The sequence below is a fragment of the Micromys minutus genome (assembly GCF_963924665.1).
Source record: "Micromys minutus genome assembly, chromosome: 1".
In the NCBI taxonomy this organism is placed as follows: Eukaryota; Metazoa; Chordata; class Mammalia; order Rodentia; family Muridae; genus Micromys; species Micromys minutus.
Window position 1 is genome coordinate 76,244,179 of NC_137969.1, and position 26,358 is coordinate 76,270,536.

Here is a 26,358-nt window from a genome sequence, read left to right on the forward strand (position 1 = left end):
CTTTTTAGTGCTTATTACTATAGTTAACCCATTCTACATTTGTTTAATGATCTCACTCATCTAGATTATTGCATTTCACAAAGACAGGAATGGTATCTGTTTAATTCTCCATCATATCTCATGACTTGATGTGGCTTAGTAGGTATTTGGTGAATGAAGATACATATTGAGGAAATATCTCCCAGGTTAGCATGGTGTCACATGGATTTAATCTCAGCACTGAGGAAGAAGAAGCAGGCAGATCTCTGAGTTTGAGGCTAAACTGGTATATTGAGCTAGTTCCAGGACAGCCAAGATATACACAGTGAGACCCAGCTTTGAAAAAAAAAGTAAATATTCTCTGATACCCACTATGAGCATGGGCTGAGATAGCTGAAGGTATGGTGTGGCAAGATGTTCACAGAGCCTACCTTCAGAGGGAATTAGAGCAGTAGCAGAATGGTGTACAAAAAAGTCAGACACAATGAAGAATGTGCCTATCAAGTACCAATGTGCTCATGGAGAGATGGTGATACTAGGCCTGATCTGCCACCATCAATGACAAGGACTATCAAGAAAACAATTCATCAGTTTAACAGGAGATTGTGTGGAGCACGCAGGTGAAGGCTACAGTTGCTTTTGATTGTGAGTGGAAACCAAAATAAGAAACAGTCTGAAATCTCCTTAAAGTGATATTGTCATTTTCCCCCCTCTGGAATACAGATTTTAAAAATGTTTAGAAGAAGGTATCTTGAAAAATGAGAATTCTTTTCTTCTTTTACGGACTGAGAGGATATCTAGAGTCAGAAACGGATTAGGGAAATAAAGACATTTAGGGAGGAGAGAATAATCTGAACAAAGTTATAGCTGCTGCACATCCTGAGACTGGGCTCACAGCATGGAGTGTACCAGGGCCAGGGATGATGTGGGACATCTTATTCAAGTTCTTTGCTTTATAGATAAGGATACTGAGATTCTTGGGGATATATCTACCCTGTTGGCAGCCATGGAGCAGGTTAATGTTAGAGGAATTACTCAGACCATGCTAATTGTCTCTGAGAACATTGAAGACACCCCGAAGCCCCATGGTAGAACGCCTCAGGAAGTGGTTTCTATAATTATCAGCAGTCATGGAAACCAAAGCTTTAAAGGGCAGGACAATTATCTAAATTCACACTGTGTCTGATGAGAAGAGCTGGGACCTAATCCTGGGATTTTGATGATCCAAAGCTTCAGCTCTTCCTGCTTTCTGTTGAGATCTTCCCAGGTCTTTCACAGAGATTTTGAAAGCTGTTGCTAGGAAACACAGGGTAAGGATCCTAGTGCAGAAGCAGCTGAGGAGCTGGAGGTTTTCCTTCTATGATTTAGAATTATAAAGCAGGGGAATGATTTTCTGTCACACTAAAAGTTAACATCAGGAACTCTGTTGACCTGAGCAAACCATTGTTTGTTAGCTTGTTTATTTTAATTGAAATTTAAAAAATTTATAGGGAAATGCTTAAATATCACCCTGAGTGGAGACAACTCATTTAATTGTGATCTTTCTTTCTTTCTTTCTTTCTTTCTTTCTTTCTTTCTTTCTTTCTTCCTTCCTTCCTTCCTCCCTCCCTCCCTCCCTCCCTCCCTCCCTCCCTCTCTCTCTCTCTTTCTTTCTTTCTTTCTTTCTTTCTTTCTTTCTTTCTTTCTTTCTTTCTTTCTTTTTTCCTTTCTTTTTCCTTTTCCTCTTTGGTCAGCTTTAATTGTAAACTCAATTTGAGTTTTGAGTACACTGTGATCTTCTGAACATAGGAGCAATAACAGTGTCAGCTAACACATACCCTGTGCTGAATCCAGTCTGGTCTAGCCTGTGCACATATCACTATGTGTGTTTTTTCCATTCTTGTATAGAGTATGCTGTGCTTTCATTTCTATCGTAAAGGTAGGGAACTAGAAGTAAAAAGAGCCGAGCATATGGAATAATAGAAAACCAGTGAGCGACGGATCCCATGTGTGATTGAGGGCAGTCTTAACTAGCTATAAGTCTAGTGCTCAGTGTAGGCTTCGGGAAATACCAATAGATTGTTAGAGTCTCTACTAAGAAGTAGTGAAGGTCTGAGTTGGCTCATTTTAATTACTGCTCTTCTTCTACCCCAGATATGGTAAACTGTGGCATTATTTGTATTTCTGGGAATTTTTCTTGTTCTAGTTTAGGGAAATCCTGTCACTGTCATAGACACCTGCAAAGCATCCTGCTGCTCAGTCTTAGACTCAACCAGTCTCTCAGGTGCCATCATCAGCTAAAAGTTGCTTCCTGTCAGATTTTACATGGGCAAAGTCATTAACTTGTGGGCTTCTGTTTCCAGTAAATTGTTGGAGGGCTCCTGTGAAGTTTGCTGGTGCTATTTGATAGATTTGTATTCTACAAGGGTATATACAAACACACCCATGCCTCAGCACCTTCTAGAAATTTTCTCTATCTGAGGTGTGGTTGATTGAAGTTCCATAAAGTAAAGAGAAAAGAAAGGTAAATTGTCCTGAAAGCTAAATGTCTAGGAAGGACCTAAGGCAATAGTGGCTTAAAGCCCTGGGCTAAGGACTCCCAGCACCACCAATCACTCTTTAGTTGTCGAAGGATTAAAGTCCTGGGACCAGGGCTCTGTCTTAGTTAGGGTTTTACTGTAGTGAACACCAAAGACAGCACTTAATTGAGGCTGGATTACAGTTTTAAAGGTTCAGTCCTTTATCATCAAGGCAGGAGCATGGCAGCATCCAGGCAGGCATGATGCAGGAGGAGCTGAGAGTTCTACATCTTCATCTGAAGGCTGCTAGGAGACGACTGAGTTCCAGGCAGCTAGGATGAGGTTCTTAAAGCCCATGCCCAAAGTGACACACCTATTCCAACAAGGTCACAGTTTCTACAAGTGCCACTCTCTGAGTCAGGCATATTCAAACCACTACAGGCTTCTAGCACCACCAACCATTCCCCAGCTGCTGAAGAATTTTCACTGTCATATAATACCTGTGACTTTTGAATGCCAGAAGCAGTTTCCTCTGTCCTATTTTGATAATAATACAATCCTACAGGTTGGCTAATTTATAAATAAGAAAGGATAATTGTGGTTCATCCAGTGATGGTTCTCCTTGCTGCCAGCGTCCCCATATATGATGGACCATCACATGATAAGAGATTAGAATAGAGCATGAGAGACTAGCCAAAGTCACCTATATAGCACTTATATAGCACCTCTCCCGAGATGACCTGTTAATCCATTAGTCTGTTTATCATGTGTGTGGATAGTCATGAGGACGAGCTTTTAATTGCTTTCACTAGTCTCATCTCTTGATATCTCATAGTGAGAAACATGAGTTACACAGCAAATTCAAGCCACAGAGGTCAGCATCTGGCTACCCCAGGTAATGCCTATGGGATGGGTATCCAAGTAGGCTCAGGTGAGGGTAAAAAAAATTGTGGTATCTAATGCAAGTAGATGGCTCTGTCCTCATTTTAAAACTAAAGCAATGTCAAATGTGAAGGAACTCCAGAGTCACACAAGAATGGAGTGTACTTGTAGGAAGCTGTTTCTTGTCATAGTTTAGAAAGGGCCTGAGCACTGAAATTATGCAACAGAGGACCTGATACAAAATGCATTATAAGCAGGAAGAGGAGCAGATGTTGTGGGCTCAGTCCTTAATGTAAGCTGTGTGTAGACCTGAATGCCAAGGGACCTCAACCTCAGCCTGGTTTTCCCTTTGCTTTGAAGTTTTCCTCTCAACTCACATTTAACTAAATCTTGTTTACACCCTTATCATCACCCAATAATTGACTCTCCAATTTCCGTCTCTTTCTCTCCTTGTGTGAGGCACCCAGGAGACCATGGGAGAGTAGGACAGATGGGTCTCTCTATTTTCCTTTCCAGATGTAATACAGATCAGGATGCTTGGAAGCCTGTTGAGTAGAGAACTCTTCCTTTATAGTGCTGCATCTGACCTCTTCTTGTTAGACCAAGGGCATGACTCCGCGCTGTTTCTTCTCTTTTGGACAGATAAATTCCCAAGTGTGTCTACAGAGTTTGTTCTTCCAGGAGTCACTATCTGGGCCGTACAAGTGCCGTCTACTATTGTTATAATGGCTTGACTAGGGGGACTGTGTATTAGTAACTTTTTTATGGGGGGACATACACATAAATAACTTAAGTTTGGAAGGGGAGAAAATTACTTATTTGTCTTACAGTTTAAATGTGTCAGTCCATCTTGGAAAGAAAGGCATGACAAAACAGAGCATTTTAGAACATGATGGACCAGGAAGCAGAGATGGGCAGACAGTCTATAATAGTGTGCTCCCAGTGAAATACTTCCTCTAACTAGACCCCATTGCTCACCATTTACCATGTCTCAATAATGAATAGTGCCTTTGTATTGTGAATCCAATAAGGGAAGTGTATCCACTGGTTAGGTAAGTAGCCTCATGGTCTAACTATCACTGGAAACTATTACACAAATACCCACAGACAGACAGACAGACAGACAGACAGACACACACACACACACACACACACAAAGAGACAGACAGACAGACAGAGAGAGAGAGAGAGAGAGAGAGGAGAGAGAGAGAGAGAGAGAGAGAGAGAGAGAGAGAGAGAGAGAGAGAGAGAGAGATCCTCCATCAATCTCCTGCAAGTTTCTTAATTATGTCCAGTTAACAAAATCAATCACTTAGGATGGTCTTTTTGCCCTTCAGATGTTTGACTTCTGCTGATGTTACGAGGTAGGGCGATTACTTCCTTTACAGGACTTAAACCATTTGAAGTGGAAAAAGCCTGGTACCCGAGTCTGTATTGCAGGAGTCAGGATGATTTCTACTTGGCTAAATTCTTGACTTGGCTTTCTGGAGCCATCAGGAAAATAAAAATTAAAAAAAAAATCAAAGGAGAATGTCCCCCTGTTCCACTGATGCTTCACTTCATCAGCCCTCCCTTTATGAACCAAAACCTCCTGTTACCAAAGCAACCTTCTCCGGGATCCATGCTCTCCATTGCAGTTCCAAAATGAATGTTGAGGTTAAAATGAATGTTAGAGTTAAAATGGCAAGATCAAGAACATCAGGGGCTTGCAGCTGAGCATGAGGCAGGGAGGCTACTAGATAAGAACAGCTCTGAAAATTAATGGAGTTCTCATGGGTTCTGATTGGCTTTTGTGAAGGCCTGCTCCACCCAAGCACACCAAAAGCACCAGTCTTTTTACCTGGAAAACACAAAGTTCTGTGTTTATTTAATCTAATTGTAATAGACTCAATTGCAGGTTAAGGACAGCTTCTAGGAAAGCCTTTGCCAGTTCCAGAAAGGAGGGTACCACAGACCATCCAGGAGTAGGCACAGGTCAGAGGCATTGTAGTAAGAGCTGTGAGTTCAGAAAGTAGGCAGCCCTCCCTTGGATTTTGCTGTTCAGAGCTGTGTGCCTTCCACTCTTGAGAGTGAATGCGTGTTCTGCTTTTGCTCTCCTGGCTGTTGAAGAAGCTTGAATACTTTCTCATTGTACCAGGCTTGATGTGATATGAATTCTTCTCCCCTGACAGCACAGGGCTTAAGATTACCATGGCTGTAATTGGCCGGAACAACTCTCATTCCAAACACCACCAAGAATGCTATTTCAGCTTGATTTCTGACTTCTCAGCATCTTTTCCTCTTTTGAATTTCCCACTTTCCAGTCAGCCTCTAAGTAAAGCTGCTGCTTCCTACCCAAAAGAAGTCTTCTGGAACTTCCACATCCCTCGGACTATTGGTCTATTTCTTCACTCTCCTTTGGGCCTAGGTTCCTCAAAGGGCTTGTCTCTCACTATCCTTACTTCCTTTTTATCACCCAGTCTCCTGAATCCACTGCTATCAAGTTTCTTTTCCCTGTGTAACTCAGAACACAAAACAAAATGAAAAGCAGACTTGCTTTTGTCAAGGTCAGAAGTTACTAGGGTGGGGATTTTATTCTCGTTGATTAGATTAGTCATAGCTTATACCCATCACTCTGCCATATTTTAATCAAGACCTTTAGGATGCACTAAAACTGTCTGTTGATTTGGGCAATGATGCTATCATGCTATCAAACACCATATTCCAAACGCTATTGTCAACTCCCTTATTATTTTCCTTAATCGGGCACATTCCATAAGTAAATCTCCCATTTGATCTGGTGTTGCTGCCTTCTCAGCCTCTGGGGCACCATTTTCTTTCCCGGACCAACTGGAAAGTAGCTTTTCTCTCTCCTATGTCTGTCTTTCCTTCTTCCACATCTTTGAAGGCTGATCTCCAGCATCCGTTGGTATTCATTTTCAGGTTTAAAGATACCATCAACTTTCTTGTCTTTGGTTTTTATGTCTTTTAAACAGGTTCTCCATTTTCAGCTTAGGCAGGACTGGCAATCCTCTTTACAGATGTGTGCCATACGATTTTGTCTAGCCTATCTTCTTTAACATCTCTGTAGTGAGTGATACTCTAAGACTTCATGCACTCCATTTTGACTATCTACTGACTTGTCTCCCGCTCCTACATCATCACCCTCACATTGATTATCAACATCCACAGCCAACCCTGTGCTGGCCCCGTGGGGGCCATCCAGGACCCAGTCTGGTTTCTTCTCTGATGTCATCACCTAGCACACCATTCAGTGTGCACCTAGCCGCAGTGGCCTGCTTGTCTCCGAAGCACACTGAATTTGTTTTTGTTCTACTCAGTGTCTGCATATGCTATGCTCTTGGGATTTTTTTCTCTGTGTTTCCCTATGGTGTCTCTTTATAACATCTCTGTTCAAACTTCACTTTTCAGATATTTCCTGATAGCTTTTCCTAAGTCCAACAAGACTCCTGCCACAATTATCCCTTATATGCCCCTCTGTTCTATGTTTTTCTTTATTCTTTAAAACCACACACCTCTGTGTTTCCTTTCTCACCCACTTTAAGGCTTTATCTTCAACACTTAGATAGTTAGGACATAGTATAGGACATATTAGTTATTTGATGGGTGAAAGGATTATGAATTAATTGCTAGCCTTGTCAATTATATCATCTTTAAAAAATGTTTTAATGTCAATCATCAACCAAAAGAGATAAAAGAAAAAAAATAGTAAAGGCTTTCCTTGATATAAAAAAATGGCGAATAAACCATCAAAATGTCCCCACATAGAGGAACATTTGTTGGTATCACACTATTTGAGTCACCCACAGCAGGAGAAGCAAATTGCCAGCTTACAGCCTGAGGAATTTCTCCCAGGGACCTGTACTCAGGTGCAGCCTGGACTCTGAGTGTTTGATAGGTGCTGCAGAAAACAACCTCAAGTTGAGTTGGTGCGAAGCAAAATTTTGGTTTATTATGTAAAGGACAGTCAGCCCACACTCAAAGGACAGATGTACCTTCTTAAGAGAGGGAAATTGGTTAAAATATAATCCATATATATATATATATATATATATATATATATATATATATATATACATATATATGTATATATATACACACATATAATGCTTTAACTAGTCTTGTATATATGTCATATATATGACATATATAGTCCATACTATAGATATGTATATATCACATATATATTTACATATATTACAGAAATTTTAGAGAAGAGAGGATAGACAAAGTCATATGGCACACATCTGTAAAGAGGATTGTCACAAGCCTAAAGCCTGCCTAAGTTCCAAAATGAAAGCATGTCTAAAATAAATAAAAAGTACACACACACACACACACACACACACACACACACACACACACGTATATAACTTTGTGCCCCAAAAGAGCAAAAAAAGCAATCTCACTGTGGAAGCTGTAGTATGTAGTACACAGCTGTAGTGGCCCTCAGTATATACTTTGGGCTGTGCTTCTTTGCTTGCAGATGTTCACTGCAATGCTCCTTAGTCAGTATGAGGCCTCTGGCTTCTGTTATCCAAGAACACTGGGGTCTGACTGGAACTCCTCTTGGATATCCTGTTGCTGCCTACTATCATGGAGATCCTGTATTTTTGGATCTGTTGGAACGGCCCCTTTATACACTCTAGCAGTTTACTGATGGAGTGGGTCTATTCGAAGCCTAGGCCTGAGAAGTATCTGAGCTGGTCAGCCTGCTGGCTGTCTTATGCTCCCACTCCCAGGACCTCTGGCTCACACTCACTGGCACATCCCACCCCTGTCACCAGAACCACCTTTACCCTGCTGCCCAGGCAAAGCAGAGGGGCTACTCTCCTGCTCTCTCAAGTCTTGCAGCCTGTGTGGGACAGGTTTGGTTCTCCATTCTCATGACCCCGGGGGCCAACCATAGGTGGCAAAGACTGAGGGAGGGAGAAGGTCATCTCTCCCTCAGCAGACAAGACACAGGGCCAGGGCTGGCTTTTCTGTAACACCCCCCCCCCCCCCCGTATAGGGACAGCTCTGCTGTGCTGCCCAGACAAGGTTCAGAGGCAGCTTTTCCAACTGCTACAGCAGGTGAGGGGCAGGGATAAAGCTATTCTTAACTCAACTTTGTGAGGCATATGAAATACACCAATAAAATGCTTTTTTTGCCTTGCAAAACACAATGGTTACTGGGCACAATTTGAGAGAGTCCTGGAACTCTGCCTGGTGTTCTGTGCTGTCCTCCACTGGTCAGTGGTGGCACTGGTTCACCTGGTGTTTCTAGGCACCCCTGTTGGCCTTTCCCTCGATGTCACATCATCTAACATTCTCAGAAGCCAAGAGCTACCCTCACGGTCTAGTTTATGTCCATCCTCCTTGTCTCTTCTAACTCACTAGCTCCATTACTAATTAGAAAGGTGTTTAAAGCTATTTCTATCATGCAACCGAAGGTAAATGTAGCTCCTCTCCCTTTCCCCAATGACTCTTGGTCTTAGAGAGTTAGAAAAAAATCACTCCAGGCACAAGGATTGCAAGGGGTACGAGAGAAAAGGAAACAGTAAGTTCTGGGAGAAGAGACTGTCCCTTTTCTGTCATCCCACTACTTACCTGTTAGGCTTAAATTTCTCAGCATGTGGTAATCACAACACATTTAATATCTTAGCTTATCTGTAAATCGAGTCCCAAACCTCCAGGCTGCAACAGGAACACACCTTCAAAGTGTAATTTCCTGTGGCTACACCGTTTCCTTATCTGCTTCTTGGGTAAAGCAGATCAGGTGACCATATTGGAATCCTGGAGAATGACAGAAATGAAAGTCTTGTGGGAAAGGCAGGAGACAGACATGATCTTACATGGTGGCCCTCTCCTTGTGTCTCACACTATCTCCTGAGCTCTCCCCTTCTGATGCTCCTGTCCCAGACTAGCATCAGATGCACGTCACAGCGCCTTCTAGTCTTTCTTCACCTAGGAGGCCTGTGCCGGAAGTCAGAAGGTGCTGCAGTGAAGGGCTGTGCGGTTTCCAAGTAGGCAGCCGTGGGTGTGACCAAGTGAACAGGTACTCGTGTGTCAGCTCAGTGGAATGGGGAGAACTGTGACTTACCACTGTGTTCTGTGTGGCTTTTCCTCACAGACTACCTAACCTCTTCTAATTTCATATTGTCCCAGCCTTTGGGCCACTTCTAAATGTCACCATGCTCTCTCCTGCCTTCCCCTCATTCCCTTCCTTTGACCTTTTAGAGCGTCTTATGGGCTGGGCTTTCATTTAATGGGGGTAGGATAAATGTTGCAGGATATGAAGACCCCCTCCGCACTGGGGTGTGCAGTAGGGCTGGAAACCATGTTGAATATTTGCCTAAAAGAAACACATTCTTTATAAAGTGTTCTACTTCTTGATTTTCTGTATATATTGATGTGGACATTCTCTCTCATTTCTCCCATCTTTCATGTTGAAATTAAGGGTGACAGGAAATGTCACCCAGCTAAGCATTAATGGCTGAGTTTATCATCTATTAAAGACTCTTCATTGTATATTCAGACTCTACCTTCCCATCAATCATATGCGTGGATGTGATGACCCGAAGAAAAAGACTTCATTGGCCAAATTTTCTTTTAGAGGGGTTTCTGCATTTTTTTTGGTGGGGGGGGGGGAAGAAATACTTTGACAATTGCCTGGATTGGAGGACACGACTTCAGGATGTATTCAAGCCAAAAAAAATTTTTTTTCCTGACTTCTAGGCACCATAATAAAAAATAGAATGGGAGGAGAAATCTTATGGTAGAGTCATGGAAGACTGTGATTAAGGGTGTAAGGTTACCGATCTCATCATTTTAAGGGATGTGGGGAGAATTGAACCTATGGCCTCTGGCTTGTTAGACAAGTGTTCTACCACTATATTCACAGACCTCCTTTTGTTTCTTTTTTCCTTTTAACTTTTAAACGTAGAGGTAAGGTCTACATAGGCTGGCCTTGAACTCATTCTGTGGCAGTCAGGCCTTGAACTTGCCAATCCTCCTGCTTTAGTCTCCTGAGGAGTAATGGCTGGGATTATAGGTCTGCTCCGCTAGGCCAGCCTCTGATCTTTTAAAATCTTGATGGGAGAATTTTTCCTGAAATCTGAGGAGCTGAGTATATTGTGAGCACTGGTATAGATTTGACACAAAGGCCATTTAGTACAGGCAGAAACTCAAGGCAGAAGACGCTACAAGACAAGCCTCTAAGCTATATAGAAAGAATTTGGAAATGACAGATCTGTGAAATTGGGTGTTAGAGGGACAAGAGGATACTGTAGTGACTTTGAGGCCACAGCAGGAGAGTGATTTAGTTTCTGGGAGAAGTTTGACATTTTGTCTGTGATAACATATATAGTTAGAATTTTACTGCTGTGACAAGACACCACAACAAAAGCATCACTTATAAAAGATAATGTTTAATTGGGGCTGGCTTGTATGTTCAGAGTTCCAGTCATCTTCTTAATGTGGTTTTATGTAAACAGTGTTCTTTGGAAGTCTATCTATTAAGGGCATGGTACCAAGAGTATTGATATTTGGAGGTGATGTGGACCTTTAAGAGGCGGTGGTCTATGGAGAAGTCCTTAGGTCCCTGGAGGTGTGGTCTTTGAGGGGATTGTAGAACCCTAGTCTCTCAGTCTTCTCTGCTTCCTGGCCTAAGATAAAGAGCAGTTTGCTCCAACATCTTCTTACCATGGCTCGTGGGCACTTACACTAGAGGTCCAAAGTGATGAGGTCCCATGGTCTTAGACTGGAACCTCCCCTAATTTCTAAGTAATCCCCTCTACTTCATAATTAGCCTTAACCATGCATTTTATAACAGTGATAGAAATTTGACCAACCTATTCCTTTTACTTACTGAATAGATCAAATGCAGCATCATAATTTTTAAATTCTCAGTAAAAAGCACACTTAGGTTATTTTATTTTCCATGATTTTAAAGTTGAAAATGTTGCCTTTTTTCTTAAAAAAAAAAGGAAAAGATATGTAAAGAAATATATAATTGTCCAATTTCCTACTTTTCCCCCCAAACTACAGACATGGCATTAAATAACCACTAACCAGAATACAAATCACCTAGGCTCTTACTCTTACGAATTGTTACCGAAGTCCACAACCAGAGTAGTGGCAGTTGTGGTGGGACAGTCTAACAGGTACCCCCACCGAGTTGAGAACCATGTGGGTTTGCATAAGCTGCAGGAAGACCTTCAAAATTAATGTTTAGAGAATTTAAACCCCTTGAAGTGACTTGTGTGATGGGGACAAGACAGAGTAAGGGGAGATCTGACAAACCATCAATGTCTAGAGAGTAAAAACGAAGGTTGAGAACCCAGGCTGTGGGGTGACTTTCTTTATTTTACCCCACTTCACCATGTCATTTATGCCCGTAATATGTAGCTTTGGGGTGCATGAATCAAGTCATCTTCAATCAGTAATTTCCTATTCAGTACTTCATTTATCCCAAGAAGTGGTCAATTTTGCAACTATAAAAGTGAGAAAAGGAACCAATCATCTCTCTGGGGAGTCTATGGTCTTTTAAAGGTGAACTTACTGTACTGGAGAACATTTCCTCTGTGGGCTAATCAGCCAGATCACTGTTTGCATCGTGGACCATGGAGACTGTAGTTTTAGGATTGTGGCTGAGGGTGTTGCATTAGCCTTTAGTGTGTCAGTAGCAGGTATTTATTGGCAGCATGATGTCCTTCACTTCCTAGCACAGTCTCTGTCTACCTCAGGTAGCCTCAAGATTGTATGTTGCCTGAGTCAACCTCTAAATGTTTTCCTCAGAAAGTTTGTCTTTGGCTTGAAACAAATTCTATTTATTTATTTATTTATTTATTTATTTATTTATTTATCTATCTATCTATCTATCTATCTATCTATTTATTTATTTTAATTTCCCAGGGTTGTTGTGTTTCATAGGTCAGCTTGTACACCTAATTATCTGCATCCAGGTGAAGAGAGAAATGGATGCTGCCATTCAGTCAGAAAATTACTATTTCAACGCTCTGTTTACAGGACCTTGGGAGGGCATCTTTCTCCAATTTGTCCAGAGGGGACACTGCTTTACATTTTACATGAAGGTGATAGAAATTGGCAGATGGCGTTGCTGACCGAAACAATCTTCCAAATCAGTGCAACCCACAGGGCTTATGTTTACTGCATAGGACCTCTTGGAAAACCAGGGACCATATGTTTAGCCCAAGAGAGAAATGACTCAGAAAATATGTTTATAAAACTTTGAAATGCTAGGACAAGGAAGGACTTTAGAAAGCACAATGTTTAGCCATCCAATTTTCCGTGCGTAAAACAGGACCTTGTACTTTAGAACTTCATGGAAAATTCTATATTATTTTGTTTGCCTTCCTTATCTTGTAGGCGAGGATGGCAGCATCTGGAGAGGTGACATCAGCTTTCTAGAGGACGTAGCTTCCCAGGTTGTTAGACTTCCAAACCCGTGCTTTCTGTTTTGCTGTATTGATTGCCTCACAGATGGGTAGTGGTGGAGTGTGCCCAGTTTCAGACCACCATAACATTTAAGTGGTATAAAATGTGTCAGGAATTACATCAATGCGAGGCCTGATGTTCTCATTCCTTCAGGATTTCAGAGAGCTCTACAGGGCACTGCGCTTCCGCATGCACCTAATGAGCCACGCATGACCACCCCTCTTACTGTTGACGGTTTGGCCTGGACGGAAATACCTTGGTAGCCAGATAGGGTCTGAGATTTGGGGGTGGGTGATCAGTGAGATGGTGAGGGTGCCCTGTTCGGAGGCCTGGATTTACCACAGGGGGACTAATCCAGGCAAGTCGCTTCATCATGGCTCCACCCAGGTCTCTTCATAAACAAAATGAACACAATCATGCCCACCTTAGTCTCCATTACGAGGCTCTGGGGAGCAGCGTCTGAGTGGAGGGTTGTGGTACCAAACGGCTTTACAGTAAGCACTTTTCTAGACCGCATGCTAGAGAGCTGTTGGGGCGGGAGTGCACAGGGCCGAGCAGAGCCGTGGGTGAGACTGGCCGAGGGTCAGATGCCCTTCTTGAGAGTCCTGGCACTGGGAAACAGACTGGGAAATACAGAGGAATGGGGCTGGAGGCTCCTGACAGCCGCAGAGGCAGAGTGTGTGTGTCTTCAGCTTCTCATCAGTTCTCAGGACTGAGAGAATGGGACTCCCGAGCACTGTGTAAGCTCAGACCCTTAAACCTAGAGTCTTTCTCACAGGCTCTCTATTAAACAAAGTAAATATAAAATGAGAAAGCAACAGGTGCTAGATTCCTCTCATACATACACACGCATACACACATATACACATATATATACCTACACATATCATATACATCAGACACACACACACACACACACACACACACACACACACACACACCAGAGTAAAATCCTCAGTGTGTTCATATGTGCCAGAGCAATCCTCTCCATGAAAGAACAAAGGAAATGGGCTTTGTGATTCAGTCTTCTCTGGTCCTTCAGCATTTGAGTGCATCTTAGAGGAGAGAGGCATGGATGCTGAGGATGGAGAATGGATGTAAGCGTCTGACTGTTTGTGTCCCACAAATCAATATCTTCTCTGTGCTGCCCTTATTGTACACACTTGCTTTAATGTTGGGAGTTAAACGATCCAGTGTTTGCCCCTCCCCTTCTCCATACTGCTTTGGCGGATATTCATGGTAAGAGGAAAGAGGCAGGAACATTTCCTTTCAAAAGTCTTTGGAGGTTTTTCAGAAAAATTATATTCATTTGGAGGAAAGTAGATTCCTTATAATGTTTGTCTTCCATTTCAAAAATGCCTTTTGTATCCTCTGGGAGAGTCACCTGTTCCTATTATAGAAAGCAATCTGGATATATTATGGAATGAATTCAAATTTGTCATGAATTTTAAGGTAATTTGTGAGACTTCAAAGAACTGCATACTTTGACATACTGTAACTCACTCTTGTCAAGATCTCATCTTTGGAGGAATTTTTCTTGCCCTTGAAGTTTGTGGAGTATTGCCCTTACACATTTTCTGTAAGCTCTAAAGCCAAATCAGTTGGGTTCAAATTCCATTCATTAACTGTGTAATCTTAGGCAGGTGCCCTAACCTCTCCTAATAGGTTCCCTATTGTCTGTGATATGATGAGGTGATACACACCAACTGCCAACAGAATGCCTGCTACAGGGTGAGCCCTTAGAGAATGAGGCTACTGTTAGGAAAAAAATTGAGGCTATGTTTGCTACAGTTTAGCACATGAAAATGAATGTATGTATTGGTATCTGTAAGCAAAAGAGAGGAAATGTTTTTTTCTGTCAGACAGCATCTCAGTCTTGTGAGGCAAGCATAGTTCCAAATTATTCATTTTACTCTCTGTTCAAAATAAATGCTATTTTTCTTAAAATTGCAGACAGGAGGGTAGATATAACCATCAAGAAAAGGAATCGAAATGAAAGGACACAGTGAGATGACAAAATGAAGGAACTGGCATACTACTCAGTGCTCACTAGAAAGGAAATGAAATCTTTGTGACCTAACAATGAGACCTGGGGGGAAGGCAGGGCTTGTGACTTGGGAGACAAACTCAGTTACAGATACTTGGCAGAGTTTTGACTACTTTCGACTTGGGACAAAGGCAGAAGAAATAGCAAGAAAAAGGTTGAAAAGTGGTTTATTGTGTCTGTGTCGCAAAGGGGCAGGAAACCACAACTTTGTAGACTCGGAAGAATTGGTTAGGGCAGCACCGTGAGCAGAGCAGACAACAGTGCGAACGTTGGGGAAAGTGAGGGCGGATGAGGTCAGTTAGGACTATAGAGTCACAAAGAAGTTAAAGCCCCTCCCGTTAGGAGCATGCTGCATGTGTGACTTTGAGGAGTCAGTTACTCTGCCACTAGAACTTTGCATGAATGCTCAGGACCAAGTCAGATACCAAACAGAAGCAGTGGAAAATGGGTAGAGAAGGTTCAGTCTATGCTCAGAGGTGAATTTCCTTTCGGATTTGGAATCAATAGTGATGTTCTCTAATTGTTGAAATACAGGAGTGGAAAAATTCCTATTAAGTTTTCATGAGGCACCCCAAACAAAGTCATTCTTTAACTGAAGAGGCAGTAACTATTATGGAGGCTACCAAGATATTATTTATTATTTCTTTCCATTGTTTACACAAGGGGAGCATCAGCTGTGAACTGGATTGTTTGTAGAGTAGGTAGAGGTGAGGTGATTGGAAGCCTCAAGAACCAGGAACACAGAGCAATTTCCTGAGGGACGTACATCTGGGAGTTAAAATTATAGGTAAGATATCTGTGGGTGTGGTTGATGCGCTGCGTGTGATATTGATGGTTAAATTTCAGATTGGATTAGTTCCACAAGTCCATGCTGTTCCTACTACCTAAAAATGAAAAAAAAGTTCTCCCTCTGACCCCACTTTCACCTTCAGCTGCGTCTCTTTATCTTGATAAATCTCTACCATGACACTTACAAGATGAGTGTGAAGTAGAATTTTCCCTCTAAAGGGTTGTCTAGGCTGTCACTAAGTTAGTTGCGCAGGCCTCTCGAACCTCCTCCACTAAGCTTTCTGATTCCTGTAATCTGGTGTGACTGCTCCTTTGTGTCATTTATGATCCCCCACCTTGCTCAAGTCAGCTGTTTTAGTTAGGGTTTTACTGCTGTGAACAGACACCATGACCAAGACAACTCTCAGAAGGACAACATTTAATTGGGGTTGGCTTACAGGTTCAGAGGTTCAGTCCATTATCATCAAGGCGGGAGCATGACAGGGTCCAGGCAAACATGACGCAGAAGGAGCCAAGAGTTCTATATCTTTATCTGAAGGCTGCTAGCAGAATACTGGCTTCTAGGCAGCTAGGAGTAGGGTCTTAAGGCCCATACCCACAGTGATATACATTCTCCAACAGGGCCAGACCTTCAAGTAGTGCCACTCCATGGACCAAGTATAATATACAAACCATTACATTTGTCATTTCCTAGTCTGTTTTCTAACACCCCACATCATTTGACAGAATTGCTCACCCTGGTCCTGCATTCTCCTGTCTCAGACTCCAGGACATCACAACAGGTTGGTTTCTCCCTCACTCCTGACTACATCTTTATTCCCATACTACTTCCTTTTCATCTTACAACTAGAGGACTCAGAGAATCCTGAGCTCTCTCTTTGGAATTCTCTTTTCTATCAACTCTCTTTGCCCATGTGTTTTGCCCAGTATCATGACTTTAAATGCTGTGCGTATTCCGAAGACTCTGAAATGACCGTTTTTCACCTAGACATTTCCTCTGGACTCCTGAACTATAGATTGCTACTTGACATTTCCATTTGGGTGTGTACTAATCATCTCAAATTTACATGTTCTAAACTGAGTTCCTAACATCTCTCCAGACAGAAACTCCAATATTTCCTTGACTATCCCAGCAGCCATTTGTCTCCCCAAAGGCAGATTTTCCACGAGGCTTCTTATCTTAATACATGGTTGTGTATCTGTGTGTGGCTGAGTGAATATCTGTGTACAGTAGTGAAGTACCCATGGGAGCCAGAAGAGAGTGTTAGATCTTCTAGAACTGGAAATAGTTGTGAGCTGCCATGTGGGTTCTGGGAACTAAACCTGGCTGTTTTTTTTATTTTTATTTTTTGTTTGATTTTTAAAGAACAGCCAGTGCTCTTAATGGCCAAGCCATCTCTGCATCTGAAGCTTGCTTCCCAAGATAGCCTATCTAAATTCTCAGTTATTCCTTCCCCAATATTGTGTTCACTCTGACATTCTTCATACTTCCTCCTTAATACTTAACTACTTTTTGGCAAACAGTATATTTTATATACAGGCTTGCCTGTTCTCCTCCCTTCCCACTGGGATGCTTGTTCACAAAGTAAAGGGTTTTATTTAGATATGCAGTCATTTTGTTCTTGCTGTAGGCCTCAATATTTGTGGTAAAAATGTGTGGAACTAAGTTATAGATAACCATTAACCATGTCTCAGAAATCCAGTCCATCCTGTCATTTTCAAAGACAGATATTTACAAACATTTTATTATCACTTTAAGTTGAATAATTTTTGCCATTAATAGTTGTTGAGAAAAGTATTGGCTCAGGACTCCAAGACCAATTATTAGCACAGAGGAGATTTATTTGTCCCAGAGGGACAGAGAGCACAGGGAATAAGAGACAAAGACAGGAGATAAGGAGAAGAGAAAAAGTTTAAGGGGACAGGGACATTTTTCCTAGAGGGATAAAGGATTACATCTGGATAGAGAAGCAACAGATGCAGTCTATAGAAAAACGACGGTTTATAAAGGAAAAGGGGGAAATCCCATGTCAGAATGTGGTGTTTAATTTTAACTGAATATGTTAATTAGGTAAGCCAAAGGGGACTTTTGATTGCTGGACTTTAATACTTTGAAAGCTGGACCTTGGTAGTCAGCCTCAGGAAGAGGAAGCAGCCAAATAAGGGGATAGACATTGATGACTAGAGTTTTTAGCAAGACAGAGAAAACTGGGGAGGAGGGAAAGGCCTGCCAGAGCAATGCTCACCATGAGCCGCCAGACACCCTTCAATGGCCATAGAACCATTGTGATCTTTAGCCTACAGAGTTACCAATTGTTATAAATAACAGCCACAACCATAGTTGTTTATTTCACCACTTACTAAGTACTATTTAAATACTACTGAATTGTTACTATAGACCTTGTGATAAATTGTTATAACTTAACAATCATGTGACTCTGCTAGTCACAAAAATCTCTCTGGACTCTGGTCTCTTCTGATAAAGGAGAGACATCACACACACATACCTCTGAGTTGTTGAGACCTGTATGAACATTCAATATATGTATAATTTTTGATTCTATGACAATAAAAAAATTCACTGAGAAGACTAGATATTGTGGTATTATTTGCCAGTTTTGAATATTTGCTGTCTATTCATCACTATTTGGGGGATAAGATGAGACTAGTATTTTCAAAGGAAGCTACAGATGGCTGAATATGATTTTAACATGTGTGAACAGTTTTAATTGACTCTATAGATGCAGAGCCTCAACAGCCAGTCATCATTGTCCTTTTATAATCTCCTATTGCATACAAAGCTCTCTCCCAGGCAGCATTTTTTTTTTTTTTTAAATCACACTTGGCCAGCATTGACAGTTTTCTCTGAGTGTTTAGTGGGGAGGCTGATCCTGGTGATTTGTCTAAGACGATGCTGAGGCATTGGTTCTTCTGCACATCATTTCTGATCCCTCACCAGCTCTTTTTTCTGTAGCCGGGGATCTTGTTATGTGCCATTTAACCTTGCCTCTGCTCCTTGCAAAGCTGGTGTTTCCAGCTGAGTTCAAACTGCCTCACCTTCTAACACACCATCTGCTACCATTGTGAAGGTGTTCTCTGAGACCAGCAGTGATGTATATGATCATAGAGAAGTCCAAGGTCTATACACAGTGAGATGACAAGATGCTCAAGTTTCGTGAGTGCCCCCAGATGCTGAACCTCCAGACAGGAATCGGTTAAATCAGCAAGTCATCCCCAGGGTTCTGCTGCATGCTTGATGCTCAAGGGAAGTAAAGGAGCCCCAGTTTCTGTGGGGTGACTGTCAGTATCAACAAAATTCTCTTTCCTAGGGCTCTGCTTTCACTGCAGATGTTCTCAGACTTCAGCTGCGGCTTTTAAACCCTTTGAGGTGAAAATACACATGTTTTGGTTTTATCTACCTTCCTCTTTCTCCCTCCCTTCCTTTCTGTTTTGTTTCTTTGAGTCAGGGTCTTACTATGTAGCCCACATTGGTTCTGAATTCAAGATCCTCCTGCCTCAGTTTACTGAGTTCTGGGAGCATAGTCAAGATATTACACTTGCTGGCTTCCTGCTCCTTCCTTTAAAGGGTGAAGCACTTTGTTACCCAAGACCCTCCTACTGTTCTCTGCAGCTGTCCACTGACACCCACACCTGTCACCTCCCCATTTTCCCTGTGTCACTGGGTCTTTGTCTGGAGCCTTGGAATTAACTCTCTTTCATTCTTTTACTGGATAATCTTGCCTCACTATTGAGACAGTCTGAGTGATCAGTCCCCCGGAAATCTTTTTTTTCCCATCCAGTCTGACTAAGGGAGATGTCTCTTCTCTGTTGTCCCTCCGAATTCTTTGCTTTTTGCAGCTATTGAACTGTTTTGTTTTGATTCATTCATTGTCCTGATGGACAATGATATCACAGAGCTTAACGTGGTTAAATATGTAATAAAACATTGATTCTGAGGAGTGAGTGAATTATAGGATGGGAGACAATGGTTGGCACAAAATTTTTGCTTATGTATACAGTCTATGGCAGGAAAGATGGAACTCAATATATAGTAAATATCCAGAAGCTTCAGAAACAGATTCAACTCTCACACTGGACAACAAGCCCCTTGTACACTTGGGGAAGGACAGGGTGGTCTGCATGGTTTAAGGGATATTTGAACTCACTGGATGCCATGAGTATTCTCAGAGTAAGCTGTGAAGTGCTTTAACAACAGTTTCAGAGTCATATAAAAGCAGTTGTCTTGGTAACAACAGCTATCTAAATAGACTTAAGGCCTACTCATCAGGAGGGAAATTATGCCTGGTTCTGGGAACATAGTTCTTGGAGAAATGAATATACTGTCACCTTACTAAGCTGGCATAGTTTCTAACTGCATTCTAAATATTTACCCTTATACCCATAGACAAATTTACTCCTCATCAAAGAAACTTCTCTTGCAAATGTAGCAGACAGAGACCATGACAAAACAAACAAACAAACAAACAAACAAACAAACACACACATACACACACACACATACAGGATGAAAATGCAGAAACTAAGTAATGATGTGGTGGTGTTAGACCCCAACTGCTACATCTACCGCACACTTGTGCAGCTAAGGTACAAGAAACATCACAGAAAGGAAATGGCATGGTATTTTAAGTGCCAGAGGAACAGGAAGTTGCTGTAAGATATGTCTCCTAGAAAGGATAGGAAAGTTTCAAAAACATGTCTGTCTAAACAATACCTGGACAGGATTATACCAATAGACATGCTAACATGGAAAGGGAAATCCCAGTGTCCCAACCCTAAACAAGTAACTATAGACAACTAAGAAATTCTGAGAGTGGAAGAAAGAACCTTTCCCAGGGAGAAGGTCCCCCAAACTGGTTATCAAAAAGCAAGTGGTCAGTCCTGAAACGATATGCATATAGGTAAGATTATACAGACCATGCAATTATATCTATATATTTGTGAATACATTTAGGATATTAATGAATATATATAATTAAAATAAGAAGTCATAGATTTGAGAGAGAAAGAGAGAGCAAGAGAGAGAGAGAGAGAGAGAGAGAGAGAGAGAGAGAGAGAGAGAGAGAGAGAACAATGTGATGTGCGGTTGGAAAGAGAAAAGGGAGAAATGATGTAATTATATTAATTTCAAAAAATAAAAATAATATTTTAAAAAAGTATCTATTAGGAAGTCATGTAAGAATCAGAGAAAGGAGTGTTTTTTTTTCTATGCACTCTCTACAGAATACATTGTCTAGAAAACAAATTGAATCAGAATGTTATAGCCCACCACCGTATAACGAAGCTTCATGAAGAAAGGTTCATAATGTGACCTTGTGTGGAAGTGGATGGAACAAAGGACAACTTTTCCACTTGGACCCCTGGTTTCTCTTGAACAGCAGCCCTCTTATGTTGCATCCCCAGCCTTTGAATTAAATGACTGTACTGGCAGTCCCACACCCAGGGCGAACATCTCTCTCCCTGGAGGGTCTTTAGTACTCTGGATTCTGTCATGGAAAGTAATGAGTAAGACTCAATGAATGGCAGGGGTTGAGAAACTTGGGGGCTAAGGTGCAGGTCAGAGTTTCCCCCTCTTGCTTATAGCTCTTCTCTACACAAAATAGAAACTATTTCCACCCTACTCCTTGTCCCCAACCTCAGCTTCAAGGTGGTCTACCACAAACACTCTGAGTGACAGTGGGGGAGTCACCAACCCTCCTGTCAAGTTGCACACTAAGCAGAGGAAATGGAAGCCTAGACAGGCCAAAGAAAGTACTGCTTTGACCTTTTAAAATTATTAATTAAATATGGGTGTTTTATCTGCACTGTGTACTAAATGTCCTTAGATCCCCTAGGACTGGGGTTACAGACAACTGTACACCATCATGTGGTGCTGGGAATTGAACCCTGGTTCTTTGGAAGAGCAGTCAGGGCTCTTAACACATCTTTTCTTTGCTTTACTCTTTGGCTAGCATGAAGAAGAAATGAAATAAATGGGGGGGCGTGTCCAAAAGCAACACACTGTTCCTCATGCATCTGAATGTAATAGAGGGACAGAGGTATAAATGATCTGAAGGGGTTGTCTGGGGGAGCTTTGAGTCTAGAAAGCAATTTGTGCTTTATGCTTTTTAACCTACCACTAATGGTTACTCAGAAATTATGAATATAACACCAGATGAGAGGAAGGAAGCAGATGAAATTATTCCTTAGAAAGAACCTAGGTGCTTGCTTGGTAGTAAAAGGAACTGAGAAAACTATTCTCCTTCTCCTCCTCCTTCTCATCCTCCTCTTCCTCCTCCTCCTCTTTCTTCCTCCTCCTCCTCCTCCTCTTCCTCCTCCTCTTCCTCCTCCTCCTTCTCCTTAATTTTATTGGTAAGGAATGAGAGAAATGGAAGAGATGCTCAGCTGCTTCCTGTAGATAGCCACCAACTTTGGAATACTGTTTTTAACTGTTCACAGACTGAATGGTAGAAAGGAGATATGTTAAATTCCAATTAAGAGTTTAATGGGATAAGGGCCAGTGTCTTTATGAGGCATGAACTTGGCTACTGAATAACAGTCTCTTTTGTTGCCTGCCCACAGGCAGGAAAATTGCATGAGGCAGGTAAGGAAGGGTACCAGACTGTACTAGGCAGCAACACTAGTAACCAGATTTGATAGTAGCCAAGATCTGGAGAGAAGCAGTTAGAAGTCAGAATGTCATTCCGCTGGTGATATAAGACAGAAGCAGTTAGAGACAGAGTCTCATTTCGAGAGCAGCAACAGACAAGTTCAGAAATGGACTAATCATGGACACTTTCTGTCTCCCAATGAGTTCTGAGTGGACACAAGAGATTAAAGTCCAATGTGGCTGGGCCTTCAGTCAGTGACAATGGGACCTGCTGTACTATGTGGTCCTTCCACTGCTATTCTGCTGCAAGAAAAAGGAAGATGAGAAATGCTCAACTCACTTGCTCCAAACTGCTACCAGCTGTTTCCCTTCCTGGTGCAGATGCCCAGGGTGTCTGTGAGCTCACCTTATCCACCCATAACAATCCTGTCTGAGTTAGTTCTACAAGGTTTTCTATTACTGCAACATCAATTCCTAGCCCAATTTCTTTGCCTCAACAAAGTATTTCCTTCTTTCCTTCCTTCCTTCCTTCCTTCCTTCCTTCCTTCCTTTCTTCCTTCCTTTTTTTCTTTCTTTCTTTCTTTCTTTCTTTCTTTCTTTCTTTCTTTCTTTCTGTCTTCCTTCTTTGTCTTTCTGTCCTCCTTTTTTTCTTTCTCTCCCCACCTTTCTCCCTCCCTTCTTGCTCATATTTCTGCTTGCATTACTGTTGGACACTTATGAGACTGGCATGACATGGGAACCTGGAAAGAGAGCCTCAGAGACTTTCATGTGTCCAAGTGTTCAGGTGCTGATGGAAACACCATCTTTGTTCCATTTTGAATTAAACCAATGGAATCTATTTAATATGATATGTAGGAGAAAAAGGGTGCACCTTGATCCAGTGTAAATATAAAATCATCTCCAATTTTAGAAATGCTAAAAATATGGTAAGTAGGTATTTTAGAATGGTGGTCATGTGGTCATACTTGGTAATAGATTGTTTAACGGACAAACAGTACTTCACTTTCTTTTTCTTTTCTTTTTTTTCTTACCCCTTTTTTACTTTTTTCACTCAGAACATTGTTGGCCACCATGTAATTATTACATCACCAGTCCAGAGATGCTCTATGAAAAGAACTCAGAATTAACTATACCATACATCCCTTTTCATCCTCCTCCTCATGAATCTTTTCTTACAAGGCTTTTGGAGGATAAGCCCCAACAAAACAAAACAGATAAATTAAGAAACAGGAAGAAGTGGTCCTCAAGAAAGAATAGGCTTAACTCCAGACAGCAGTAATGGAAGCCTTAAAATATCCCAGGAAGAGGGCTCTCAGACTAAGAATCATTCAGTCTGAGGAAGACAAAAAGTCCTTGGGCACACAGATAAGCAATGGAAAGCTAAACTCCTGAGCATTTGTCAGAGAAAAGAGATGTTTGACCTGTTGTCCTCCTGGAATTCTGGAAATGGTTATAATTTACAACCTGATATCTTTTGCTCTCAGATGAACTAGGCTCCACCCATATGTTTCAGAATTTTTGTTTTAGTTATCCTAGACCCTTTCCCTCTAAATCTTGCACATTGTTTCTAGGCTATAAGAATCATCCTTATATGGATGATGACAAACCACCAGACTAAGTGGTTTCTGTGTTATTGTAGGACTGGGCCAATCCTGACATGCACAGGCATTGTTTCCCTCAGTCAGTCTCTCTAGACCTTGAATCTTGGTCACTAGCTCAGAGTCAACAGTACCCATCTTTGTGAACCCAGATTAGGGACAGAAAAGCCAGGAAATTTCAACACAAACATGTCTTAAGTCCTGCTATACCTGCTATACTCACTGAGTTAATTGTTATCAAGAGACTCTTTTCTCCAAAATTGTTCTGTTCTTAAATATTGCTAAATTAATCTCTGGTGTCAGACTCTAAAAGTCCTAGCTCACTGGCAGTAACAAATCCTTTTTGAACTGATTCTATGCCCATGCACGAAGATACTAAGTGGACTCAGTGGATCTATTTTTCTTAAAGAGAGAGCACATGAAGTTTGGAGAGAAAAGTGGTAGGGGGTTAGGGGAGGAATCAGAAGGGAGGTAGAAACAGGGATGAATTTGATCAAGATACTTTATATGCTTGGTGAAATTCTTAGTGAAAAATTAGTATTTTAGGCTAAATAAATATCTTAAATGACAAAAAAATTACTCCAAGTTGTCAAGCATGGGAGTGCATATCTGTCTTCCTAGAATCTGGGAGGCTGAAGAAGGTTGGTTGCAAGTTCAAGGACAGCCTGGGGTACATAGTGATAGGCTGTCTTTAGATGAAAAAGGAAACCCAAAACAAAAGCACAATATAGCAAAACAAAATGAAAATGAAAATAAAACCCCAGCAAAGAAATGTAACAGTTATTCATTACTTGACTCTTTCCATCAACAATCCCTATACTCATAATAACATAAGAAGTTTTCGAATCAATTTGTAGTTCTCTGTTAAAAAGATGAAATAGATGAGGAAAAAGTATGGGGGAAAATAAAATATTAAGTCAATAGATGTCTTAAATTTATTAAACAGCAATCTAAATATAAGAGTCTGAAAGAAAAGGAAAGATAATTATAATTACAGAACAAATAGCTGGAAGAGTTGAAAGCAATACTTTCTTTGGAGATTAGAAGCAGTGTGATCATCTCGGTTTTCATCCTGAGATCTAGAATTAGCTGGAAGATGGGCCTCTGGGCTTATCTGTGAGAGACTACCACACTTAGGTTAATTAAGATGGGAAGACCTGTCCACAGTGGGTGGTAGCATTCCCTCAGCATCTTGGCTATATAAAAAGCATAAAGTAGGTTATACACAACATTAATGGTTTTCTCTGCTTCTTGAATATAGTTGTGGTGACCAGCTGCATCCTCAAGCTGCTACCACAATGATGTCCTTCCTGTGATGGGCTGTACCCTGTAATGATCATCCAAGACAAAGACATTTCTCCTAAAATTAATTTTGTCAGGGTATTTTATCACAGCAACCTGAAAGTGTAACTAAGAAAATAGATGAATCCAACAATCCTATTTTCATGATAGATTCTTGCTTTTGAGAGCTATTTGACATTTTGAAATCCATGTTCCTGTCTTATAATGAAAATCTTTGAAGTATATGATTAGGTTGATGTGACATTTTTTAAATGACTCTATTTATGCTAATCAGTGTTCAATTTTCTAAAGACTCACAAATAATTTATTTACTAATCTTTCCTTGGAGCTGGATCAAACTGAATACCATGTTGTTCTGGAACCTACCATGCCTTACATTTAAAAATGGAAACAATATTCAATGCTTTTTTTCATTGCCTTTCTATGATTGTTCAGGTCATATTAGATTCATATAGCAACAGTAACAGCTCATCAGAGGGGCAAGCGTTCTTGAGGCATCTCAACGGCCCACAGATGTGAGAAAGAAGAAATATGATGCTCAAATTTCAGTGATCTGGGTGGATCCATATTTATGATATGATACAAATTTCATTTTTCACTTACTAGACCAAAACATAATGCCTAGAACAGTGTCATGGTGTCTCAGATGTATTATGGAAATCAAAGCTGTTTCACATCATATCAAGGAGGAATTGGATTTTATTTAGAACTTCTTCTGATGGAGGAGATTTACCAGGAGTTACAAGGAGTACAGGACAGGAAGAGCAGCCATGCTTGGAAAGGAGTTGTTCAAGTATGGAAAGGCAACAGCTTGGCAGCTGTTCTCTTCAAGGGAGGAAGAAAGGGAGGAGAGGGGAAGAAGAGAGGAAGGAATTGTAGATAATGGAAGTCTATTGAATAACCCACTGCATTTCCAGAAGTTCTGGAGAATTAACCTCAGAAAGAAGGCAGCCATCACTGAACACTGGTCCAGCAATCTTGAATGCCACTGGCCCTCTGCAACAGTGATCTTCATGTCTAAGGTGGGCCCAGTAACCATTGGCATAGTAACCATGGGCACAGTAACTCTGACTTCCCCAACCACACTTTCATTCCTGGTAGATTGAAATAACCTCTTGATGAAATCTACCTTGAATCCAGAGGGTTGGGAGAGAAATGATGGGTTGATTTTTTTTTTTTTTTTAGTTTTCTTTGTGGAGATGTGTGGTCATGTTTTTG